The following is a 7,014-nucleotide window of genomic DNA, read 5'->3' as shown; positions in this document are numbered from 1 at the left end:
CAAAAGTGAATACATTTCAACTCTACATCTGACATGGTAGAGCTGTCTTCTTTGTTTAAGCTCATAACCATGTGTGTGAGGTGAATACTTTTGTTTCAAAGTAGATTTGTTTAAGATTACCAGGAAACACTCTGTGTGACCCTGATTTAGCCCACTGCAGTACAAGGTTAATCATTAAAAACAATACCGTATGAACAACTTGCAGTCTCCAGGACCAATGATTCAAGTCTGAGACTCCATGCCAAATGGCACCCTATTCCCTACATAGTGCACTACTTTTGACCAGGGCCCATAGGGCTGTGTAGTGCACTATAGGGAATAGGGTGCCATTGGAGGAGGCAGACTGAGTGTTATCCAGCCTTCTCTCTCTCTGCCTGTGATGTCACAATGATGCAGTCAAGCTTCCTTCCAAAAGACACCACAGCACATCCTCTCATGACAGACGCAATAGACTCCTGAACACCACAGCACATCCTCTCATGGCAGACTCAATAGACTCCTGAACACCACAGCACATCCTCTCATGGCAGATCCAATAGACTCCTGAACACCACAGCACATCCTCTCATGGCAGACTCAATTGACTTCTGAACACCACAGCACATCTTCTCATGACAGACTCAATAGACTCCTGAACACCACAGCACATCCTCTCATGACAGACTCAATAGACTCCTGAACACCCCAGCACATCCTCTCATGACAGACTCAATAGACTCCTGAACACCCCAGCACATCCTCTCATGACAGACTCAATAGACTCCTGAACACCCCAGCACATCCTCTCATGACAGACTCAATAGACTCCTGAACACCACAGCACATCCTCTCATGACAGACTCAATAGACTCCTGAACACCACAGCACATCCTCTCATGGCAGACTCAATAGACTCCTGAACACCACAGCACATCCTCTCTTGGCAGACTCAATTGACTCCTGAACACCACAGCACATCCTCTCATGACAGACTCAATAGACTCCTGAACACCACAACACATCCTCTCATGGCAGACTCAATAGACTCCTGAACACCACAGCACATCCTCTCTTGGCAGACTCAATAGACTCCTGAACACCACAGCACATCCTCTCATGACAGACTCAATAGACTCCTGAACACCCCAGCACATCCTCTCATGACAGACTCAATAGACTCCTGAACACCACAGCACATCCTCTCATGGCAGACTCAATAGACTCCTGAACTCCACAGTACATCCTCTCATTACAGACTCAATAGACTTCTGAACACCACAGCACATCCTCTCATGACAGACTCAATAGACTCCTGAACACCACAGTACATCCTCTCATGACAGACTCAATGGACTCCTGAACACTACAGCACGTCCTCTCATGGCAGACTCAATTGACTCCTGAAAGACACAGGACATCAGGGTTTCTGCTGGGTTTGTTTTGTTGCCATGAATGTAAGAATGATAAACTAACAAAACGGTGTATTAGTCACCCTCTAGTGGTAGGTGGTGATAATGTCTCCGGTCTCTATCTCTCTCTTCACTCCTCTCTCCGTCTCCCCCTCTAAAGTCTCTACACTCCACTCTCTCTCACAAACATAGACTCTGACCTGTCTAATGAGCCAAACTGATTAAAGAATCCCACAGTACCCAAACACACACTCTCTCTCTTTCTCTCTCCCTCTCATTGGAAGTGTAGGCCAGCCAGGCTGTCATAATAATGGACTATGGAAACCTACTGAGAATCTGCCATACAGAATCTGCTACAAATTAACATGATTAAAATGTTTTAGTAAAAAAAAGAAGAACAAAATATGTTAAACACATTTTATTGTATGTTGTTCTCTCTCTGGACTAGAAATAGGGGTCAATCAGGCCAGTACAGACAGAGAATTAATTATATATCCTCAAACCTTAGACTCATGTCCGTCCACATGCTGGCTCAAACCTAACACTAGCTTCAACCAAACCCTAACCCTAAACCTACACCTACACCTAAACCTAACCCAACTCAAAACCTAACCCTAGCTTCAACCTAACTCCAAGCAGCAACACCGTGGTAAGGACTTATGCCAAGTTGTCTGGATGAATAGTGATCTGCATGATTTTTAACAAGCAACTCCAGTCTACTACAAAGTTCATATTCAATGTGATAAAGATAACTTGTACCTAACTTGTTTTTTTTTCTAAACCACTATTCAGACATTGTTTTTCCAGCTTGATATGTATTCTGTACCTATTGGAAACCCAAATTGGTCTACATGGACAAGTTCTGGCCTGGTTTAGATCTTATCTGTCGGAAAGATATCAGTTTGTCTCTGTGAATGGTTTGTCCTCTGACAAATCAATTGTAAATTTCGGTGTTCCTCAAGGTTCCGTTTTAGGACCACTATTGTTTTCACTATATATTTTACCTCTTGTGGATGTCATTCGAAAACATAATGTTAAATTTCACTGCTATGCAGACGACACACAGCTGTACATTTCAATGAAACATGGTGAAGCCCCAAAATTGCCCTCGCTAGAAGCCTGTGTTTCAGACATAAAGAAGTGGATGGCTGCAAACTTTCTACTTTTAAACTCGGACAAAACAGAGATGCTTGTTCTAGGTCCCAAGAAACAAAGAGATCTTCTGTTGAATCTGACAATTAATCTGGATGGTTGTACAGTCGTCTCAAATAAAACTGTGAAGGACCTCGGCGTTACTCTGGACCCTGATCTCTCTTTTGAAGAACATATCAAGACTGTTTCAAGGACAGCTTTTTTCCATCTACGTAACATTGCAAAAATCAGAAATTTTCTGTCCAAAAATGACGCAGAAAAATTAATCCATGCTTTTGTTACTTCTAGGCTGGACTACTGCAATGCTCTACTTTCCGGCTACCCGGATAAAGCACTAAATAAACTTCAGTTAGTGCTAAATACGGCTGCTAGAATCCTGACTAGAACCAAAAAATTTGATCATATTACTCCAGTGTTAGCCTCCCTACACTGGCTTCCTGTTAAGGCAAGGGCTGATTTCAAGGTTTTACTGCTAACCTACAAAGCATTACATGGGCTTGCTCCTACCTATCTTTCCGATTTGGTCCTGCCGTACATACCTACACGTACGCTACGGTCACAAGACGCAGGCCTCCTAATTGTCCCTAGAATTTCTAAGCAAACGGCTGGAGGTAGGGCTTTCTCCTATAGAGCTCCATTTTTATGGAATGGTCTGCCTACCAATGTGAGAGACGCAGACTCAGTCTCAACCTTTAAGTCTTTACTGAAGACTTATCTCTTCAGTAGGTCCTATGATTAAGTATAGTCTGGCCCAGGAGTGTGAAGGTGAACGGAAAGGCTGGAGCAACGAACCGCCCTTGCTGTCTCTGCCTTGCCGGTTCCCCTCTTTCCACTGGGATTCTCTGCCTCTAACCCTTTTACAGAGGCTGAGTCACTGGCCTACTGGTGTTCTTCCATGCCGTCCATGGGAGGGGTGCGTCACTTGAGTGGGTTGAGTCACTGACGTGGTCTTCCTGTCTGGGTTGGCGCCCCCCCCCCCCCCCCCCCCCCCCCCTTGGGTTGTGCCATGGCGGAGATCGTTGTGGGCTATACTCGGCCTTGTCTTAGGACGGTAAGTTGGTGGTTGGAGACATCCCTCTAGTGGTGTGGGGGCTGTGCTTTGGCAAAGTGGGTGGGGTTATATCCTGCCTGTTTGGCCCTGTCCGGGGGTATCATCGGATGGGGCCACAGTGTCTTCTGATCCCTCCTGTCTCAGCCTCCAGTATTTATGCTGCAGTAGTTTATGTGTCGGGGGGCTAGGGTCAGTCTGTTACATCTGGAGTATTTCTCTTGTCTTATCCGGTGTCCTGTGTGTATTTAAATATGCTCTCTCTAATTCTCTCTTTCTCTCTTTCTGTCTTTCTCTCGGAGGACCTGAGCCCTAGGACCATGCCTCAGGACTACCTGGTATGATGACTCCTTGCTGTCCCCAGTCCACCTGGCCGTGCTGCTGCTCCAGTTTCAACTGTTCTGCCTGCGGCTATGGAACCCTGACCTGTTCACCGGACGTGCTTGTTGCACCCTCGACAACTACTATGATTATTATTATTTGACCATGCTGGTCATTTATGAACATTTTAACATTTTAACATTTTGACCATGTTCTGTTTTAATATCCACCCTGCACAGCCAGAAGAGGACTGGCCACCCCTCATAGCCTGGTTCCTCTCTAGGTTTCTTCCTAGGTTTTTGGCCTTTCTAGGGAGTTTTTCCTAGGGAGTTTTTCCTAGCCACCGTGCTTCTTTCACATGCTTTGCTTGCTGTTTGGGGTTTTAGGCTGGGTTTCTGTACAGCACTTTGAGAATATCAGCTGATGTACGAAGGGCTATATAAAAATAAATTTGATTTGATTGATTTGAAAATTAAAAATAAATTTGATATTATAGATCCATCTGTGGTTTGTTCAGCTAGATATGTATTCTGTACCTATTATAGATCCATCTGTGGTCTGTTCAGCTAGATATGTATTCTGTATCTCTTTATAGATCCATCTGTGGTTGGTTCAGCTAGATATGTATTCTGTACCTATTATAGATCCATCTGTGGTCTGTTCAGCTAGATATGTATTCTGTATCTCTTTATAGATCCATCTGTGGTTGGTTCAGCTAGATATGTATTCTGTATCTCTTTATAGATCCATCTGTGGTTGGTTCAGCTAGATATGTATTCTGTATCTCTTTATAGATCCATCTGTGGTTGGTTCAGCTAGATATGTATTCTGGACCTCTTTATAGACCCATCTATGGTTGGGCACACGTACAAGACACAAGTCACTAGCGTTGTTAAAATAATTTAATAACAACACCAACAACCTGGCTATACAGTAGAAGAATAGCAGATACATAGCACCATTTAATAACAACACTAACAACCAGGCTATACAGTAGAAGAATAGCAGATACATAGCACCATTTAATAACAACACCAACAACCTGGCTATACAGTAGAAGAATGGCAGATACATAGCACCATTTAATAACAACACCAACAACCTGGCTATACAGTAGAAGAATGGCAGATACATAGCACCATTTAATAACAACACTAACAACCAGGCTATACAGTAGAAGAATAGCAGATACAAAGCACCATTTAATAACAACACTAACAACCAGGCTATACAGTAGAAGAATAGCAGATACATAGCACCATTTAATAACAACACTAACAACCTGGCTATACAGTAGAAGAATAGCAGATACATAGCACCATTTAATAACAACACTAACAACCAGGCTATACAGTAGAAGAATAGCAGATACATAGCACCATTTAATAACAACACTAACAACCAGGCTATACAGTAGAAGAATGGCAGATACATAGCACCATTTAATAACAACACTAACAACCAGGCTATACAGTAGAAGAATAGCAGATACATAGCACCATTTAATAACAACACTAACAACCAGGCTATACAGTAGAAGAATGGCAGATACTGTCACGACTTCCGCCGAAGTCGGTTCCTCTCCTTGTTCGGGCGGCGTTCGGTGTCACCGGTCTTCTAGCCATCGCCGCTCCACCTTTCATTTTCCATTTGTTTTGTCTTGGTTCACATTCCCTCATCAGACTACATGTATATTACCCTCTGTTTCCCCCATGTCTGTGTGTGGAATAGTTTTTTGTGTAGGGTGTTATGCTACAGGCTGGCTTGCGCTAGGTTTGTTTCAAACCTAGGTTTGTTTGTTTTGTTTAAGCCGGTTCATGGTACCGTGGTTGTGCTTTGTGCTGCCTCACCTGTGCCTTTGGGCCAGGGTGTATATTAAAGTTCTCCTGTTATCACCCATCTCTGCTCTCCTGCGCCTGACTTCCTGGCAACCAGTCACTTACCCCGTTACAGATACAAAGCACCATTTAATAACAAGACTAACAACCAGGATATACAGATGTTCATTAATTCACTTTGTCTGAAGGAGTTGACTAGCCTGATTGCCAGTCTGTACATCACTGGGGCTAAGCTGCCTGACATCCAGGACCTCTACACCAGGCGGTGACAGAGGAAGGCCCTACTTATTGTCAAAGACCCCAGCCACCCCAGTCATAGACTGTTCTCTCTACTACCGCATGGCAAGCGGTATCGGAGTGCCAAGTCTAGGACAAAAAGGCTTCTCAACAGTTTTTACCCCCAAGCCGTAAGACTCCTGAACAGGTAATCAAATGGCTACCCAGACTATTTGCATTGTGTGTCCCCCCCAACCCCTCTTTTACGCTGCTGCTACTCTCTGTTTATCTTATATGCATAGTCACTTTAACTATACATTCATGTACATACTACCTCAATTGGTCCGACCAACCAGTGCTCCCGGACATTGGCTAACCGGGCTATCTGCATTGTGTCCCGCCACCCACCATCCGCCAACCCCTCTTTTACGCTACTGCTACTCTCTGTTCATCATATATATATAGTCACTTTAACCATATCTACATGTACATACTACCTCAATCAGCCTGACTAACCGGTGTCTGTATGTAGCCTCGCTACTTTTATAGCCTCGCTACTGTATATAGCCTGTCTTTTTACTGTTGTTTTATTTCTTTACTTACCTATTGTTCACCTAATACCTTATTTGCACTATTGGTTAGAGACTGTAAGTAAGCATACCTGTTGTATTCGGCGCACGTGACAAATAAACTTTGATTTGATTTGATTTGTTCTGTCTTTCTTGCTAACTCTTTATGGAATTGTCATGTTTGGTTGGACAATGACAGTTTAGGAGTTGACACTACACTATAGTAAAGAAAAAAGAAAAATGTAAAAGATTTTAAAATGTTTTACTTTTTTCCTAAAAGCTGATATCACAGCTTTATCTCTTTGTTACAGAGGAGAAATTATGAAAAAAACTATGAACTGAGCTCAACAAAGCAACTCACTCACATTATGTACTAACGGTATGTAGAAATTTAATACATTTTAACAATCAGACACTATGTACATCTTTCCACTAGAACATGGATCTTCTGTTCTTCTCTGTAGTGTACTAACGCATAGGTA

The sequence above is a fragment of the Salmo salar genome, chromosome 06, assembly GCF_965601325.2.
Source record: "Salmo salar chromosome 06, fSalSal1, whole genome shotgun sequence".
Lineage (NCBI taxonomy): Eukaryota > Metazoa > Chordata > Actinopteri > Salmoniformes > Salmonidae > Salmo > Salmo salar.
Note: the sequence above shows the minus strand (reverse complement) of the source record.